Source organism: Malurus melanocephalus, unplaced genomic scaffold, assembly GCF_030028575.1.
Source record: "Malurus melanocephalus ecotype Western Australia unplaced genomic scaffold, MMel_1.1 scaffold_110, whole genome shotgun sequence".
Classification (NCBI taxonomy): domain Eukaryota; kingdom Metazoa; phylum Chordata; class Aves; order Passeriformes; family Maluridae; genus Malurus; species Malurus melanocephalus.
Genome location: NW_026623342.1, coordinates 891813 through 912775, shown reverse-complemented (window position 1 = coordinate 912775; position 20963 = coordinate 891813). Strand labels below are relative to the sequence as shown.

General features: G+C 38.7%; 1 pseudogene; it reads right to left on the bottom strand.

Moving 5' to 3' along the window:
* Nucleotides 1–595: 595 nt before the first annotated feature.
* Nucleotides 596–1954, bottom strand: LOC130575510 (uncharacterized; annotated as a pseudogene).
* Between the last annotated feature and the right edge of the window lie 19009 nt (nt 1955–20963).

Below are 20963 nucleotides of genomic sequence, written 5' to 3'. Positions count from 1 at the left end.
GGTGTTAATCATTTACGAGCAAACACATATTTTACTATTCATATTTTGCAAAAAGATGAAGAAGTAAATAAGTGAATTGTTCAAGACGCCTGTACTCAGTGTTGCAGCAGTCATTTGGCAAATAAATCATAGAATCACAGGATTGTTAGGGCTGGAAGGCACCTAGTCCAGCTCCTTTATCAAGGCAGTCACCCAGAGCAGGTCACATGGGAATGTGTCCAGGTGGGTTTGGAATGTCTCCAGAAAAGAAGACTCCATGGCCTCCCTGGGCAGCCTGTTCCAGGGCTCTGCCACCATGATACGAAGAAATTTTCCCTCATATTGAGGTGGAACCTTCTTGTGCTTTAGTTTATGGCCATTGCTCCTCATCCTGTCACTGGGCACCACTGGCACTGTCCTCTTGGCACCCACCTTTGAGATATTTACACACATTAATGAGATCTCAAGTCTTCTCCAGACTAAACAGTCCCAGCTCCTTCAGTATCTCCTCTCTCATAGGAGATACTCCAGACCCAAATCATCTTTGTGGCCTCCACTGGACCATCTCTGGTAGAAGCTTGTCTTTGTTGTACTGAGGAGTCCATTACTGGTCATGCTATTTCAGATGTGGCCTCACTAAGCCTGAGTTGAGGGGGAGGATCACCTCCCTTAACCTGCTGGCCACATTCTTCCCAATGCATCCCAGGATACTATGGGCCCTCCTGGCCACAATGACACTGCTGAGCTCATGGCCAACTTGTCACCCACCAGGACTCCCAGGTCCTTCTCTGCAGAGCTGTTCTCCAGCAGGTCAGACCCAGMCTGTGCTGGTGCTTGGGGTTATTCCTCCCCAGGCACAGGACCCTACACATGTCCTTGTTGTCCCTTATTAGGTTTCTTTCCACCCAATTTTCAGGTGGTCAAGGTCCCATTGAATGGCAGCTCAGCCCTCAGGTGTATCAGCCACTCCTCCAGTTTCACATCATCAGCAAATTCGTTGCTGATCCCTGGCAGCATTCTTTCTCTTTGTCCAGGCCATTGATAAACAAATTAAATAAGACTGGACCCAGTAATGAACCTGGAACAGCACTGGCTGCAGGCCCTCAGCTGGATTCTGACCCTCTGATCACAACGCTCCGAGCTCTGCCATTCAATCAGTTCTTGATCCGCCTCACTGATTGTTCATTGAACCCACATTTCTGGAGCTTGTCTACAAGGATTTTATGGGGCACCCTCAAAAGCCTTATTATATCATGATACAGGCTATCAGATTTGAGAAGGATGTTTTCCCACTGATGAATCCATGCTGACTACTCCTGATTACCTTTTCTTCTACATGCTTGTTGATGACCTCYAGAATGGCCCATTCCATTGCCTTTCCAGGGATGGACGTCAGGCTGACTTGCTGGTAGTTCCACAGGTCCTTCTTGTTGCTCTGTTTAAAGATGAGAGTAACACTGGCCTTTCTCCAGTCATTAGGCACCTCTCCCATTCTCCATGATTTTTCAAAGGCGATGGAGAACAGCAGAGTGACAGCATCCATCAGCTCCCTCAGCACTTGTGGGTGCATCTCATCAGATTTTATGGATTTATATATGTTTAGTCTGTCTAGCTGATCTCTAACCCAACCTCTATGACCTGGAAGAAGTGTTCCTTGCTCTGGCCTTCTTCTCCCATCCCAGAGTTCTGGAACTCCTGAGAGTGTTCTTCAGCACTGAAGACTGAGGCAAAGAAGGCATTCAGTCTTTTCTCCTCTCTGTTTCCATTACCAGGACAACCATCTGAAGCAGCAGCAGCCCCACTTTTCCCTTAATCTTCCTTTTTCTGCTGATATATTTGTGAGGCCCTTCTTGATGTCATTAATGTCCTCTGCCAGACTTARTTCCAAGTGGGTCTTGGCCTTTCTTGTCACATCTCTGCCTACTCTGCCGATTTTCCYATAGTCCTCCCATATGGCCTGTTCCTTTTTCCACATCCCATAAATTCCTTTCTTGTGTTGAGGACTCTTAATAACAGATGGATGAAATGATCTCCCCAACGAAGAAAACGACATGAGAAGAGGTCTGTATTTCAGTATGGTGTTAATTCCTCAGCCTGCCAGAGAAGTAATTTTTTTTCTATTTTTACAAGTCAGTGAACATCTTAACATAACTGGAACCAGTCAGCAGTTGGGTTCATCTGTTATATTAAACCTGACTCAAATGTCAATCTATATGTAAGATTAGCAACAGTGGTAAAATCACAGTTCTGAGTCTCCAAATGTTTTTAGGGTGAAATTTATAAGTTACATCAGGAAGAAAAGGAGGAAAAATATGTATTATTTGAAAATGAAATGAAAATGGAAGAAAATTCGAAAATGGAAGAAAAAATAAGATTACTTTTCTGTTTATTGTGAAAGAGTCYACAGTCTGGAAGTCATGGTTGGTTTAAATCTGAAAGAATGACATTTCAATATGAAGGGTGATAATTATTACATAATTAATGTTTCTGGCAGTAATAGCAGTCAGACAGTAGTATCAGCAGTAATGTATTTTCAAACTACACRCAGTCCTGAGGAGAAGCAGGTGTCGAATTCCCATGATCCTGAATCATCAAGATGGACACTGTTCAGTTCCTCTGTGCAGGGGCATCCACAGTGCAGGCAAGTGCCATTTTGCAAATTGTAGCCTGGGTAAATAGCCTTGGTGGCTCTCCCACAGGCCATGGAAGTTGCATCTGGCACTGGTGGCACCATCATCTGGTACAATCCATAGTGGGATTTGACACTCTCCTTCTGGAAACACTTCAGGATGAGAACTTTGCAATGGCTTTATGCAGCAGGCCAGGTAGATGCCTGTACAGTCAGGGTTTGGAGAGTGTGACAGGGATGTAGCCACGAGACAGAAAAGAAACACAAAATCATGTCAAAATTCTGACAGTGTGACGAGAGCCTGAAGGATGATAAATGTGTCCTGTCCAGTGTATGATTGATCTGAAACAGTCTGTGGAAGCAGTGGCTGCTTAATTTGTTTATTGACTCTGGTAGCTCACCCTTGGTGTCCTGTAGCTTCAAGTTACTGTTGCATTAGGAGTTGCATGGCAATTGAAGTGATTTGAACAGTTTAGAGTCATACATTTCAAATCCTTCYGAAAGTCAGAAACAAGCAAACTTGGGGCCATAATTTCTGAATATTTCCCGTGGAATCTAAAAATAAAAATGCAACATGTTCTCCCTATCTGATATATACACAGCAGTTCAGGACATGATCTGTAAGTTTGGGTTGATATTTTTGCCTTGGTGTTAGCTGGGGCATGGAATTAAAATTGAATATGATCACGATGACTTGGAAAAACAGTCTGGAGAAAACAGGTACAATTCAATGCAGACAAATGCAGAGTTCCAGCTTTGGCAATAGGCAAAGTTAATAAACACTTTCCTTAGTTGGCTACAGGTGTTTGACATGTGTGACTTAATTTGACAGTTTTTCTCAGCTGTACATAAAGAGTTAAATATATCCATATTTATGACTGGCAAGGGAACATACAATTTAAGAAAAAAGATGATTAGAGAGGGTTTAGGACCACCAATTCTTTCCTGCACCAATTGTCATGTATATACATTGGCTATAACACATCCCTAAATCTTCATTCCTATATATTTTACATTTATATAGGCAAGATCAAAATATTTTAAGAGGTTGTCATCAGATTAAAAAGAGCTGTAACTCCTTCATTTAAACCAAAATGTGCTTGAGAAACAGTTATATGAAGGACTTGCTTTTCTTTTTCTTTGCTTTAAAATTCACTTCTGCTGCTTTTTCTCAGTCCTTCAATATTGTACAGTTCATTCACTGAAGACATGTGTTTTTTCCTAAGGTGCATGAATTCACATTTTAACATCTGGCAAGTTCTGCCAGATGTCACTGAAATTTTTTCTTAGCTTCAGTGCTGGAGATACYATCTCAGCTTCAGATGCACAGGAGGTTTGTGATTGCTGTGCTGTTCTGCCCTGCTGCTTCTGTATTCTCCATGCACAGAGTGATCTGTGGGGAAGCTGCCCAAAGGAATGGAAATGTCAGGGGTATAAATGTACTTGCTGCATCMCACAGAACAAACAGCCTCACCTTCCCTCTCCTTTCTCTTTCTGAAATAGCAAGGAAGAACTAAACCTCTGGAACAGACCTTGCAACCTGTAGAACTTAAAAGTATTAAATATAATGGGGCTTTTGTTTGTGTGTGTGTGTCGGGAGTAGTGAAATGTGGAAGACTCTCGAATCAGTTCATTTTGAGATCATTAAAAAGCCCCTCTGTAGTAGGGGGCTACACTTCTACCTGCTTAGAGGGTGATCATCCTTTCTGTGCCTCCTCATGCTCCTGTCACCTCTGACAACAAACCCTGAATATTCACTCTGCTCATGACTTGACATCCTTAATTTTCACTGTTCCTGCTTAATTGTTCTGCCTGGTTCCCACTTTCCTCCTCTACACCTTTTCTTTCATACACAGTGCCTTTTCATCGTGTCCTTGTAATTAGCCAAATGATAATCAATAAGGTTCTATATTCTGTGCATAAAAATAATATCCRGAAATTAGCTTGCTGCTTAAACAGCTCCACTTCCCTGCAACAGCCTGCTGAATCAGTCTCTTCAAATATTACTGGAAACATTGATTGCTGCACTATTCCTAAGTGAAATATGAATTTACATACTTTATCTTCCCATGACAATGGTCATCTGAAATTATGCCTTTGAGYATATTTTATTTTACTGTAGTTTATTTTGGGTAAATGGCTTTCAGACATAAATCATATAATTGTTCCTCCAGCCAGCCTTGCTGTAAGGTAGAGTTGTAAGTATTRGAGGATACGGTGTTGCTAAAATGAGAGGCAGAGGGAAGCTTTTTTGCTGCAGGAGTGATCAGGTAGTGGTCTCATAGCTGAGGATATTCCAACAATACATTTTCACGCTTATTCCTCAGAAATATGGTCATTCAGATCCTTACACTTAATCATCTGATTGAAATTACATGCAGAAGTAGCCCATTCCCTGTGTAACAGACTGTGAAATGTTACTTCTTTGCTGCTAAAAGGGGATCCAGAGTTAACATTTGGCATAAAAATGCCAAAGGAAGTGGCTGATCTTTCAATCAAAGGACACAGATAATTTTTGGCAGCAGGAGGCTGATTCTGGATTATCATATGTCAGAGTTATACTAGGAACTTACTTGAAAATTAGTAGTCAGCCAAATAAGCAGATAAATAAAACAGATGCTATGAAATCAACTTCAGGCACTTGACTTCAATTCTCTAAAATATGAGACAGATTAAAAAATAGACTGATACCATTGTGAAAAGCTTGGTGAAGAGAAGAAAATTGAGAAGGAATGTTTGTGTGTAATACCAGCAGAAAGTAGAATTATCATAGAGAGTTAATCCCAGGAGCTACTGCACAYGTTATGCAGGGATTCAAACAAAAGTAGCATCACTGCTTTTGTGGTAAGTTTTCATGTCAGGAAGATTTTTCTCAAGAAATTAAAGTAGCATCATTGTTGTTTAGAAGACTCTGTGTGTCCTTTGACTGGGATAGTAATAAAGCATGTAGTCTAGCCTCTGCAGATCTGATAAGGAAAAAGAAAAAAGATAATTTGATGAATGCAGTATGGTGTTAGAAAAAACATAAAATATACACAACCTTAGACTTTGCAACCTCCATTTCAGTCTTCTTGGCAGATTTGGAAGGCTTAAGTGTTTACGAGCTCCCTGATTTGTGTAGATTTAATAGCACACTACTATCAGAAGGTTATCGGACCTAATGTTGTACTTATTTTTTTCTTGCCTTTGGAGTGATAAATTGGGGATGGAGGAATGGGAAAGCAAATGAATCGGTCTTACTGCAGTCTGAAAGAATACTACCTAGTATCTATTTGAAATCCTGCAAGACAAAAACATTTTCTCACCAGACAGAATCTGATGTCTGCTGTCTATTGAGCAGATAGATCCAGCAAACAATTTTTCTTTATTGGTTGGGAAAGATACGAAATATTTGTTTTAAATCTGTGCTCTAAATCTACGTGCTGATTCTGATATGCCTAGAATAGGTGTTATCCATGCAATACATTAGCACAAAGCAGACAGCGTGGCTTGTCAATCACACTGATATGCATGTTAATCACTACTTTCCTAGATTCCTTGTCATCCACAAGAAATGCCTTGATGGCATTGGGACCAGCGGCATCAACCAGTACAACATCCAGCTCAACATGCTGTCAAAAACCCTTCTCATCTTCCTGCAGCTCTTGCTCCAAACACTCCTTCCCCTTATCCCCCACAACAAGATCCTGATGTGAGATCACAGGACAAGACCAGGCATCTGCGCATCAGGTCAAGAGGAGATGTAGGAGAGGCATCAGGTATGAGCAACCCTCCTGCAATAAACCTCCTTTTTACGGCTGACATTTTCATGTGCCATGTTCATCACAGTCGGATGGGCTGCCACGACCCTACAGACTCAAAGCACATCTGAGCTGTGCCTGAGAGGTGGTTGGATCCACCGGGAAAGCAACTCCAGGCTGCAGATCTTGCACTTCATTACTGTGAGCAGAGGCCGAGTGCAGTGGTTATCATGGAGGTGCGGAGGGGGTGTTCTRCCCCTCTGGTACAGGGATGAACATGGACTGTGCTGCTTCCAGAGACTGATGTGTCACAGTGGRGCACAGGGCACAGTTGCCTTCTGCTTCTCAATTTCTGCTTCACAAGTTGCTCTACTTCACAATTGCTTGAAGCGCCCTCGTAAACATCCACTCCCCAGGACTCTTTCACTTCTGTTGACTACTAGATTTCCTCACCTTCTTTCTTTCTCCAAAATAAGACTTTGAGTCCATCTGTAGTCTTGTGAAACATCAGTTTCATCTTCTGGAAAAAAAGTGTCCAAGAGGCATCACTTGAGTATTTTTTTCTTATTTAATCAGATATAGCAATGCAACAGCATTAACTCAGTGAAGCATAATTTAATAATAACTTACATTCTGTAGTGGTTTTGATCCATTTGTCTGAAAACACTTTAAAACATTATTGCATTAAATTTAACACTGTCCCTCTTGTGAAGTAGGTTGGTATTATAGCTTTAATTTTACAGATGAGAAAACACAGGCGCAGAATTGAAATGCCTTGCCCAAGGTCAAATGAGAGATTCCTGACAGAATTAAGAAACTGGGAAGAGGAAGGAACAGTATGTTTCCATTAGCACTGCAGCAGATTATCCAGCTCCTCGGTTTTCAGGGAAGAAAATGTGTGCATCTACATAAATGAACAAATGTATTGGTTTATCTTATGTGTAACAAGACAGTATTATAAATGCCTTCATAATCAATAACATACTTTTAAATTGAGACAATACATCAGAGGGAGGAGTGGACCAAAGAGAACATTATGAGCAGCAAATTTGTTCATTTTTTCAGTATTATAAACTATGCATCTATAGCACTATTATTTTTTTCTTGTTTCTTTAATASAGTTGMTGGTTTTGAGAAACAARTGCTCTAAATAAATRAGTGTGTAACCCTTACCAAGGCTGWCACAGTGTTGTGGGTTMACAGGTTAATAAGAGTCTGGACTGCTGTCTCTGCAAATGAACGCAAAATGAGTTCTTGGTCGTTCCTGCCAGTAAAACAGACCACAGGAGGGTACAAAGTTGAGACAAAAGCTTGATTACAGAAGGCTGTCATGACTTTGGGGGTTTGCCATGAGAAAGAAGAATGTCTAGAGCACTGTCAGGGGCTGTTATGCAAGGATAGAGGCCTCTGAGGCATGCCTGGGTCGGTCTGGAAATGTTCGCCAGAATAGAGGATGTGTAATTTCTTTTTATTCGTGTTAACTTTCTGATGTAGTGCGCCAGGCAAGGTAAAAACATGCCATGGGTCTTACGATTTTCTTTGTGGCTCTGGAAAATCACTTTCTTCTCTTCAGCTGTTCAATCTTGTTACATGACTGCACATATTCTGGAAGTACTTGGATATTTATGATTTTCCATCCCTCCTTTTCCTGTAATCAATTGCTGCCAGCCACTTCCAGAAGYGTTTATTGGCTTGTTGTCAATTTGCCCAGCTTAATCTATGTAAATGCATACAAATGCTTTTATCTCTACGCTCTTTCTCTCCCTACTTAATTCTTCTGAGGTTCCCTGCATCTGCTCTGGTTTGTGTTGCATGCAGCCCTGTTCCCAAGTTTTGAATAGATATGTGCACTCACCCTGTGCATCTTTGCTGCTCCCAGATATCTGCAAATTCCATGCCTTCCAAGCACTGCCTGTTGCATTCACTTACCCTTGTAGAGAGGTTTGTSATCTTTCTAGGGAGCATGAACAAAGCCCTTTGTCAAGTAAAAAAGTCCCACTAGATTGATTTCCCCTTATTCTTTGTGAAGAAGAGGACCAGAAAGAGTCAAAAAGAAAATATGGTCCCACTGCATATGCAACAATCACAGTTCTTGTTTCCCAGCTGTGAGCAGTGAACTCTTGCTCCTCAAACAAAAAAATAGAGTTCTGTTTCCGTCTGGAAAAGTCCATTGTGGTAGCAGAGGTGTGGGAGCTGGAGAGAAGTGATGATCCCAAGTGAAAACCTTGGACAAATTTCTAGTTGTGGTTCACTCTTTTGCATATTTTTTGTTCCCATTTGCTATTCTATCACATGATGCTCCACAAACATAATTTGTCATCTGTTCTTAAGTCAAGCAGAAACAACACAGGCCAGGGCATCCTTCCCTGAGCAAATTTTCTTACTTCTCAGCCCCTAATCTCTAGCAGAACAGGGGCAACTGGAGGCTTCCTTCTCTGTCCATGTAGCTCATGAATGCTCTGTCCCCAACAAACCTTATTCAAGGGGTTGTTTTGTGTTGCTGCCTCTGAGCAGCACTTCACAGTGTCTTGGACACTTGGCATGTGTCCTCATGGTGTCACTGATGGACAGTAAGAAACACTGGTTAAAACAAAGCAAAATTAAAATCTCCTGAAACCAGCAAGAAAGAAGAAAGAAGTCACCTGTGTCTTGTCTCTTCCCTCATTGAAAGAGGCAATAGGCAACTGTTGGCTTCCTGCTGAAGGTTTATGTTTTATGTAGACTGATGCATGACACCAGTGTGATTCACTGTGCTGGTGGATGATGGAAGTTGTTGAGTTTTTCTTTGATGTGAAACAAAGTATTTTTATRATCTGATCTGCTTAGATATTGGATTTATCTGTATCAATATTTATATCAAGACCTAGAAAAAAAAGAATGCTTCTTTTCCTCACCTTTTTTTGGGTCCTACAGAAGCACAGAATCAGCTAGATTGGAAAAGAGCTTTGAGATTACCRAGTCCAGCCTATAACCTAACATCACCTTGTACATCTAGAAATGGATTTTAGCACAGAAAGTCGTGGAAAGTGTTATCTAAATGAAAGATACAGAGGTTTGCCAAATAAGTGCTTCAAAAGTCCAAGTGTTTCTTTACCCATAATGGGCAGAGAGTAGATGTGACAGCCAGAGGYCTTTGCAGAGGCATTTGCTATGTTGCTCTCATTAACATTTTTTTTTTTTTTGTAAAAAAGCTTTTAACATTTTTTATAATGCACTTAATGGTGTCTTGTCTTTTCACTAATATATTGATACAGCAGAAGATAATGTTTAAATAATAGTGTGGTATATACATCATATATGGTGTACTATATTATAGTGTTTATTATAAAATGAAATAATAGTAACATAAAATAATAGTGTCAGAGATGGCTTCAGACCTTTAAGGAGCTTGATTAGAGTGTTTTTATATTTCTGGATGTGTATGTTAGCAGAGGATTGCTTAAAGGTCCTTATAATTCTTTTTTTGACCAGAACTAGGTTTACTTATGTATGCAGTTAGGCTGCTGCATTTTGAAGCAGGTATGGTCTCCAAAAACTGTAATTTTAAAGACAGGTGTTAGAAAGACAAAACAGGAATTTGTTTACCACCTGAGGGAAGCTTCTAATTTCTGAGTCACTCAGGGGTGCGCTGCTGATGGAAAAAGGGTGGGAAGGACATGAATAATCCACTGCTTTTCAGGAAGGATGTATTGAGACCAGAACCTCGGGAAAACAGAAGGCAAGTCTGATAGCACCAGCATCATCCAAAAGTGTCTGCATTGCTGTGCCCTCCTACCAGCTAAAATCTTTCCAGGAACACTTTATACCCATTCCTGCCCTTGGGGGTAGTAGAAACTCCTTTGCAATTTCCTTGCATGGCTCTCTTCAGGACTGTTTTAGAGGCTGAACCTGATCTTTTGGCATCAGAAATACAAGCTCACTGWGTTGCTAGAACAGCAGTTACAGCAGCAGGTTGCAGTGCTGGGGTCTTGCAACAATTAATCTGCCACCAATAGAAACCTTGTCCATTTTCTCTCTATTTTAACTATGTCCAGGAAGCCTTTTTTGAGAATGCAGGTTTTGATTTTGATCTGAGAATATTTTCTGAGTGGTTTTGAAATTGAAGTCTTTTCAGACAAGCTCTCTGACAAAGTGAAATCTTTCCCCCAGTTGTTCTCTGCTGTTTTGGGAGCAATTTCAGTGTAAGTCAGGTATCCTGTGGGCAGAAGCTGTCCTTTCCACAGGCAGTAGTTTTTTGTTCCTGGCTGGATTGCAGAGATCTAAGCCCAGACACACAGATGATATGGAACTAGAACTGTTTTTCAACATTTTTTGCATCCTGCTATTTTTAAAAATCCAATCAAGGAAGATGAGCTCTTTATAAAGTCAATCTGTTGGTAAAGCTTAGATCAAGAGTTTTGATAGATGATGGAGAAGTGGCTTGGGCAGGCATTGTAGCATAATGAGACTTCACAGATGTCATATGCTCTGTTCTCAAGGTGTAAATTATTAAACAACAGTAACAATCTTTGTGTTTTTTTTTTTTTTCTTTAGATTGAACTGTTAATAACAATTTCAATATGTGTGATCAGATTACGGAATAATTTGTATTTGTAGAGTCTGTTAAAGTCTGTGTATGCGTTTACTTTCAAAATCCAGGATTTAAAACACAAACTTTAGTGCATTTGTATGGGAAATAAGAAATGCAAAATGACATGCAATATTTGACAATTAAGAGGATACTGACAGAAAATTACACAATATATTCAAAGGAAGTAGGAAACGTGATCCAAACCATTTCCCTCTTCTTGTAAARAGATTGATCATCCYGGGTAGGAAAYCAYGTAAAAARAWTCTTTGTATGAAGGAATTTGTTCCRCATAACCATATTTTACTTTTCCCCTGACAAGTTCTTTGAAGATGACTATTTTAATGGCTGCTGAAAATCTATTGAAGATCTGGAAGATAATCAGCATTAACAAACTTGCCTCCTATGTACTTTTRTAGGATTGTCAAATACAATTTTAATTTGCCACAAGCATTGTATATTTATTAAAAGTGACATTTTCCCATTTTCCTCTAAGCAGATGTCTCATATGCGCAAAGAAAACTAAGTTAGAGAATAAAGGCTGTGTGTATTGCCTAAATGTTCCGCAATTGCAATATTTCTGAATTTTCTGAAACAGAAGACCTGAAMCAGACTCTTCCAATTCCTACTTGTGTGGCAATTTTTTTTGCTTAAACTAGTATGAGCTGCCTGCATAATTCTTGCATAATTTTYAGCCTGAGTACTTTATATGTGTGTTTATGTGCAAACATGTACATACATGTATACACACAYGTATATATACTCACAAACTTCCCAAGAGTTTGGCAATATTTTTTTCCCCAAAAGCCACATTTGCTAATTATAGAATGGGTTAAGTTTGCATTGTAGCCTATTTCTGGTGTTTATTGTTAAGACCAGATGCAACGTACGTTAATCTTGATAATTTTATTCTCGGACCCTTGCTTTATAAATTTAATTTCATACAGATATGCTTTTCTGATCTACACTATGTAAAGTCTTAGGCATGCATAAGAGGAATTAGTGAGATTAGAGTCTGTGAGCACCCTGCAGAACCATAATTTGCATCACAATGCCTTATAAAGTCAATAGTAGTGAGAAATTTTAGCATWAATTTAAGATGATGCATCATTCCTACTAGCAACACTTTTTGGACTTTGACCCAGTAAGTATTGCCAGCAGATTATGAATGGGAAAAATTCCTTCTGGAAAATCCGTTCATCTGCCTGGGAAGAGTTTGCCAGAAGTGCATATAGTCAGATTAGCCTCTTACATGGATGGCTAAGTGTAAACAAGGGACTTAATGTTAGTCTGTAGGTCATGCATCAGAGCTAAGAGGTTCAAATTCAAGACCATAATTTCTTTGCCTCTTTCCTTACTCATCTTATGTTGTGCATTGGGTGTGTGTCTGTGTGTGAAGAATCCTAGGAGTGCTAATAATCAATTTTTCCTTTGGACACCTTCAAATGAATAGCAGCAAAATTGATGAGAAATTTTAATTTCTTGGTAAAACTGTAACTAGCACATAAGCACTTTGCAGCATCAAGAACTCACTCTTCTGGTTTTCATACATTCATTTGAAATGCTTTATTTACTTCAAAAGGATTAATCTTAATAGCTTTAAAAATGAAAGCCCAAAACTAGCCGGAATTGTTGGCTTAGGACCTACAACAGGGAATTAGTGGCTTCCCACTCACCACTAATGAGTGGATTTTTTTTAAGCTCTGTTTATTTATGAACACTGTTGAATACAAATTCTTGTTAAACAAGTCATTTTGGGAACCTGCTCTGCATGGCATCAAAATATATTCAACAACCATATTAACAAAATGCTATTTGCCCATGTGGCCACATAACTTCATCTCACATGAAAATACATGCAACATGCTTAAAGAAGAAAAATGTTTAGAATATTAGTAACTGTAKACTTCTGAAAAGTTACCTTCTTTTCTTAGCATCAGGTATTTTTTAGGCAACCTAAGATACAARTACATACTATCATGCACTTTAATTATGTATACAATATATGACAGAAACATTCCAGAAAATTAATTACTAAGGTTTGTACAAGCTTAGTAAAGTGATTTGCTGATATTGAAGACCAAATGCCTTAAGTATATTGGGGGAAAATAAGATACAGTTTTTGGGGTAGCATAAATGTTCCTCTGCAAAAGATCCCTCAACTGCACCTTGTTATTCCTTTTTCATGAATAAAAGAAATTTGAGCAGATTAAAACCAACAGATTCTGTATTTAATATATGAAGGACAAAAGTAAATTTTTTTGTTGTTTCTTGGCTTTTGTGAACTGASTAGTAACACTTTTACTGTAGGGCTGTCTTCCAGATTCCCCATTTTGATTTTATTTTTATGATGTGTAAGAGAAGACTATTTAACCAGACTTAAGAGATTTTTTTTTGTTGTATTTCTTCCATGACCCCAGATTCTGTTTTAAAAAATTTATTTGGTCACTGTTACAAAATGAATTTCTCTTTCTCATGTAATGTTTTCATCTTCTCAACTTCATGCTTTTTTGCCTTTTCATGTTTTCCTGCTCTTATGTTTTGGATGTTCTCRTCCACCATTTTTGTACTTGCACTTGTAACACTGGGGCGTGCCATTTCTGGCATGCAAGTGTGCCAAGAGGCGCTTTTCTGTAGCTCCCTTGGCACGGATGCTCCAGGCTGAAGCTGGAGTTGGAGCAGCTGCAGGTGACCTCAATGAAGCCCAGACACTTTGCTTGCCTCTTTTGCAGAAGTGCTTTGGTGATGGATTCTTAAGTAAGGGTTTGCCTCTATCCTCTTCTTTACRTATCTAATAACCCTGAAAAACAAATCAGTTTTCACAAGGAAGCAGAACCACTCATCTYTGGCCATCTGTTGTGCTTAGCAGGAGAGCGATTCTGGTCCTGGAAGAGCATACCAGAAAGGTCAACTAGTTTTAGTTCCTCAAATTACTCCATTGACAGATTGACCTGTAATTGTCTTCTTCCACTGTGACAAATTAAAACTCACTTACAGTGGGTAATGATTTGCTCCATTATATAAGACGGAGGTGGGATAAATTATTGCATTCCTGTTCTGTACTAGAATTACCCATCAGATTAATCTGGGGGGAAAAAATTACACTGATAAAATGTGGTATTAAGTGGATTGTACTTCTGCATCATCCAAGTGATCTCATTTTGCATTTCATCTCATTTTGCATTTCTGAAGTGATATATACAATATAAAAGTGTCCATATTGTTTTTGCTAAAATATTTATATACATGCACACACAGAAGAGCTGATCCTTGTTTGTTGCTGACAAAGGTGTGTCTTGTGAAGATAAGGCTCCAGATCACGACMAAAGATATTTAGAATAATTTTATATATGACATAGTAGTAACATATTATGTATGTTACATTCTAAAAAAGTTTTWGTTAGTGCATGCCACCAAAAGTATTGAAAGGTTGCTTCCAGACAAGGAACATCAAGCTTGCTGTTGAAATAATTTTGATAAAAGTTACTGTATGTGAAAAATAAATTATAGAAACYTATGGAAAAGAAGCCATTTACATGCAATTGTAAATATAGCACTGATTTTTTTTTTTCCTTTTTTGTTCATCGGCAGCATCCTGCCAAACTGCTCTGCATCAGACTCCATCATTRTGTCTGTCAGCTTCAGTGCCACATGGATTTAGAACTTAATGTTATTTCTGTAAAGCAGAGCAAGCACATCACTGGTCAAATAATAATAAAAAAAAGATAAAACCAAACACCAAAAATTTAATTGATATATTTTTTTGTATCCATGATAATGAAGCTCAATAAGGCAGGAAGTCTCTATTACATCATCTTTACTGACAGCTTGTGACTGCTTACCCAGCTGTGAGTCTCCTGGTGCACACAGGATCAGCTTCATCTCCCAGCATCACTTTTCGCTAAGTTTTATCATGCTTATTATACAACAGTCACCTCCTTCAAAATTTGTTTTCTGGATCTCAAATGCCTTGGTACTTGGAAGAAAAAACTACAGAAATTATTAAAAAGTGTCTATCAGGTGTGGAAATTATTCCTTCAGATCCTTTCAAAGAGTTACCTTTTCTGGATCTCCCTAGATGAGCAGATTCTTTCCTTGTCCCCCTCAAAAAGGTATTTTTAAGTGTATTATTAATACTCCTGTAGATTTMCTGCATTGTGAAAACCTCTAGATAGCCTGGACCATGAAGTAATTCTTACAGAGCACTGTGAGATGGAAAATTAACAGGAAGTAGTGGGGGAGATGACAAGTCAGAGACAGTTCTGAAATATACTTTTCTTTAACCTTTAGTACTGGCATGAAGGCTTTTGTTGTGTGSCTATGCTTTGTTTTGTTTGAGGGAGTAGCACATTCATTATAAATATAAAAACAATGGACCATTTCCTTGCTTTTCTGGGGGCAGTGCACATTTCTTATTTTTTTCTAGCCTTTTTTTTATTAGCAGCCAAGGTATACTGTTTGGATTTATGCCGGTGGGGTTATTCTGCTGTTCTGGTTTGTTTTAAAATCTGAATTGCATATAGATAGCAAAGCCATGATGCACCTGGAATGAAATATAATACCTGTCTCCTTCACACACATGCACCTACCTTTAAAAAGAAGAATGAAAATTAAAGCAGTTGAAGGTAGAAGACATAAATGAGGACTGTGTGAGTAGACCCACTTATGTAAATCTCTGAATCAGTCTTCACAGAAAGTACTACCATTGAAAGCTATAAATATTTTTTTTAATTCTTTCTGAATGAACATCAGTGTGAGGAGGTGTCTAACTCCAGTTTCAGGCAAGAAAAAAATTATTCTATTTTAATTTTAAACAGAGTTATTAAAGTTAAATTATGCTCACATTTGAAGTATATATTTAGGGTTAGTCAAAGGTAGGGAACATTTATATTTCAGGTGTAACTTCTAGTCGTGCTCTATAAGCACCACTTATGGATTCAGGTGTTCTCTTGAATCCCTTCCTACCTTGTGCACTCGATGAAAGTCACCCAGTCTGACCTCCTGCTCCAGGCAGAGCTCCTGCCCAYGCTGCAGAGGGRYGCTCTGGCTCAGYTGGCCAAACCACAGACACCTCCACRGTGCAGACACAGCTCCACAGGGCCACCTAACCCATGCTGCTCTAATGAAAAGGTTATTCCTGGTGTCCTGACTATTTTCCCATGCTGCAGTTTGCAGCTATTTTATTGCCCACTSTTACATTATCTGCCAGGACTGTCCTCTTTGTAGTCCATTTTCAAGCACTGTTATTTTGTCTCTCAGCCAAGCTGGACAAGCCCAGCTCCCTCAGCCTCTCCTTGCTCGGCTGCTTGCTCCAGGCTGCTGGACAACCAGAGCTAGATAGAATATTCCATTCATAGTGCCAAAAAGAAGAGAATAATATTTTTCCTCTTATTTTTAATTACATCTAGTTATGTTACGGGCTAATTACATCACAGCCACAGTGTTTGAGAAATGTTTGAGACATACAGTAAGATAATTTTTCTAAAATAAGGCTGTTCTTACAATTTCCACAAAAAGTAGGRTATGCTTCCAAGATGTCTTGCCAGCAAAAACAGTACTGCATGGATCTGAGAMATCAATGCACAAGTCTTCTTTATTGTACTCATAACAAATGACTTCAGGATGCAAGGTCTGTTTTTCTCAAACTTAAGATGAACTTTGCAGTTGATTCAGCTGCAGAGGCAAARCAACATGGAAAGTGATTGTGGGCTGCTTTCATCTTTGCTTTCTGGCACTGGACTCAGAAAGATGARTATCCACCACAAACACATCTTTTGCATTTCTTTGTGCAGGGAGGACAGCACGGGGGAGATATGTGAGGGTGGAATGCCTTCCATCTCTCACAAAATATTTGTCAGTAGTCTTCACAAAGTTATTGAAAATGGTATGAGGGATTTGCTTCACTTCTACTTTTGACATCCATTTTTAGTTGTCTAATTTAATGGGACTATTATTTTAAAAATGTATTTTCAATTACTCAAAATGACACAAAAAATAATAATTGTGGGACTCAATTCTATAAAGAACATGTTATAATTTTAAAGAATAAACTTTGTGAGTCATATGCAAGCTTCTATATATAATTTGTATTTGAGCATAAACTCTTCTATAAATTTTTTTTAACATCTTGTTTYCTTTGTAGTTCTTTGTCCAGTCTGACATTTGCAACATCTCTCATTTTAATAAAAACATGAAAACATACTTTCTGTTTTGATTCTTCTTTCCTTTCAATTCAACTTTAAAGGATACTGGTTTGCTTTAGAAATGTATTTGTTTTGAGCAACCACATCAGAATTGGGGGCTTAATGAAGCACTGCTTGACATAAAGAGACAGGCTCAAATATGCTTGTTGTTACAACAGAGTTTAAGAACTTGGTGTCCAAAATGCTTTCTTTTGTTGTTTTTTGATTGTTTGTTTATTTTCTCTCATTATTTTGGTTGTTTTCATAGCAAGAGGCCTCCTGAAGGAGTACGTTTTCATGGGATGTAACTTCAGTAACCAAAGAAATGTTCCTACTCCATAAATCCTGTTCTCTTGGTACAAGATGTATGATAGTGGTGGCAGGCAGCCAATGTGGTAGAAAAGCACAAGCAATTAGTGTAAGAAAACAAGTTAAACAGATTGACAGGTGCATAAGGATTTGCAAGAGTCCTGTTGGGATAGATTTAAAGGAAGTGCTCAAAAGAGGGTATTTTTGTGCATAGATATGTTTTTGTAACTCAGTGTGTGGAGGTATGACGAGTTTTGTAGGAAAGATGACAACTGGGGATAAAAAGCTGCTATTGCTGACAGGGGGAACACAAGACCTGATGCATTAACTGTGTATTGAATTATTTGGGGAGTGATAGACAGGAGCTAGCCATAATAATATAAAAATATAATAACATGCTTAATGAGAGGAGGGTGGAAGCAGAAATTCTGCTTTAGACTTGTTTTTACCCTTCCGGATTTGAAGCAAAAAATAAAAAATCCATTTTTACATTGTAAAATTTCCCCCCATACACATAAAACCTGTGATTTTCTGGAAGAAAAAACATTTTTCTACGTTATTGAAATTTTATTATTAGTCAGTCTCACTTCCTGCAAAAGTAATTGTGATGAAAAATCTTACATACAGAAAGCAATAACTCCATTGCCAAACATAATGAAGAGTTTATTTTAAAAGAAGACTGAATTTAGAGGAATATAGAGTAGAACAAACTGCAGGGTAAAGAAAGAACAGAAGTAGGAAGTTTAAGAATTGGAGAAGAAGAGATGAAGGGATAAGTTAGGGTTGAATTTCTGGATTGGGTGGGTCAGGTGGAAGATTTGGTAAAGAAAAACAACCRTCTCAGTTGCACTGACAGACTGAAAGAATAGGTGGAACAACCAGGATAAAACCTCATTCAACGCCATGGCTGATGACATCTCTGTGTTTAGAATGTTGGGAGGATTATTTTAGGTATTTTGTTTGTTAAAAAAAAAAAAAAAAATTCCTTCCTTTATTTAGAAGGACTATTTTGTGTGGGACCTAGATGGAAATGGGAGGCTGCTCCTGTTGGGTGGGTGAGCAGAGGTCTGCCCAGAGATCTGCCCAGGTGGCAGCAAGAGACAGGGAAAGAGTAGGGACCCACCTACTAGTGACACAAATGACAGAAAAGAAATTCTAGAGGCAGAGGARGCTGGGCACAGTTTGCTGCAACTCAGAAAGCCACTCAGTTGGCCAAAACAGGGTTGTGAAGCAAGGATCGGCCTAAGTTTGCTGTTGTGAAAATAGTAATTTTGAAGCAGACCCAGAAGTTGTCTCTCTCAATTATCTTGATGATTTCCAGTGATTGAGGGCATCAGTGTCAAGCTGYTATTTCTTTCCAGAATGTATCTCTMCAATCAATATGTTGTACTAACACTTCCAATGCCAGTTATGAAAATAAAATAATTTCAATATGTAGTCAGAAAATCACATCTATCATTGCTYTCTCTACCATATAAAATTACTCAAATTTTGAATGCTTGATATGGATTCTACCTGAGATGAAGCAGTCCCTKTAGCTTTCAGGTTAATCTTCCCCTTCCCCTGCCCAGGAAACAGACAATGCCTCTCGGCTCGATGAATTTGAATATACCAGCTAAACAATTCATATTGGAAAAGTATCTTCACATTCAAAGTTTCCGTGTTTTCAATACAATATCAGCTACTGATATTTAAAAATGTTTTCTTTGTATGTTTTGGGGTTTTGTTTTGCTTTTTTGGGGGGGAGTGGTGTTTGGTTTGTGTTTTTTTTTGTTTTTTTTTTTTAAATATCGCCTTTTCAGTTTATTCTGTGAATCCTCCATTCAACCAAAAGCCTTCTGTTTTTTTGATTGACTGTTTTCAGTGGCCATCAAAAGTGCTGAAAAGTGCAGCTTTTCAGATGCTGGGGGAAACAAGTGACAGAGCAACACAGCTTTACATTTAGGCAGCAACTCACACCTCTTGGAAAGAACCCGTGTGACAGTAGCGCTCTCCCGGCTGTTCATTAGCTAACGAGGGTTTGCTGTGGGCTCAGGCACTGCATTTGCACAGATGGGATAGCCTGGTASAGTACACAGAGCCATTGCCCAGCTCTCATTCCACCAGAAACCACAGCTCAAGAGGATTGAGAGATCCCCCTGAACCCCACCCTAAACTGACACCTTAAAATGATATGGTTTCAGTGCTTCTTCATGCACGGAAAARTGTTTTAATACACATATTCTTTCAACCTATCTTTAGCTTTCTAAAWTTTTTTTCCTGATGGGATTAAAAGTTTAGTAAGATTTTACTTGGTTTTGAAACTTGTGGAATATTGTCACCTTCCAGCTGGAAATGAACCAAAGGCATTTGTCATGCAAAGCTACACAGCCACTGCCTAATAAAGGTTATTGACCTGAGCAGGATCACTCTTTTCCTAATAAGCTGCTGGTGGGAGGGACAGATGAGCCAAGTTTACCAAGACAGACGTGGGAGATTTGATGCTGTGATTTTGGTTTGGGATTTTTTTGTTCATTTTTTGTTTTCCCCCAAAGGAAAGCAAGTGTTTATTTGTAAATGTTTGTCTTATAGTATAATGTGATGTTTATGTTCTTGGAGTGCAAAACACTGCTATGCTGCCTGTTGTTTTCCTCCTTAACGTTTCAGCATWTTTTTGAAAATACATGAATATACATGTCATGCAAATGAGGGCTTATAAGTCAATAAATAATTGTATTTACATTATTGCAGATGCAAATTTTGAGGTCGAGTTACAGTCACTAAAATAGTTTTTTAAGCATTTCATTTTACCTTGACAAAAATAACTCCTCTTTGAAGCAATTACTGTCATGCAAGCCACTCAACTATTTTGGATAACTTGTTTTTGCTTTRCAATGCTATTTGCTCTATCCAATGTGTCTAATCTGTGCAAATGCAATAGGAAAACAATTTGCTTGCCGGTAATCCTATTGTTCAGCAGGCCAGACCTTGTATRACATCTCTGTAACTCTGCTTGTGCAGTGTCTGGATTAAGCTGTGATTCCCTTACTAGCAGGAGCAAACATCAAGTGTTTGTTACATGGTGAATGAATTCAGCTTGCACGAGCCCCTTGCTCCTTGGGGTGGAGCTGTGAAACAAAGAAGGAAAAGTAATTCTACAAATAAAGATCTGGACATCAGGGTTATGGGATAAATATTTTGCAGGATTTGTGGAGAGTAGGGCAATAGTCCAGTGTCAGTACTGGAGGCATACCCAGGCCTATGACTTTAATAATTATAGGTATCTGCTGTCTATAGAAACATTTATGATCTCATGCTGTAATTTAGGTGTCCTTTATAAAAATCCTGGACACATTAAGCTAAGGTTTGAAGTGATTTGTTTGAAAATATGATTTGAAGATCATTCCTGCGAAATATTAGAACAGCAGAGTCTTTGGAAGAAGAGATCAAACCAAACTGATAGCCTAGGGGAAGCAGAAGCTTTAAAACAAGACCATGATCATCAGATGGAATGAGCAGAGTAATAACTTTTACAGAAACACAGGTAAATTCATAGCTACTGACACACTGCCTTTACA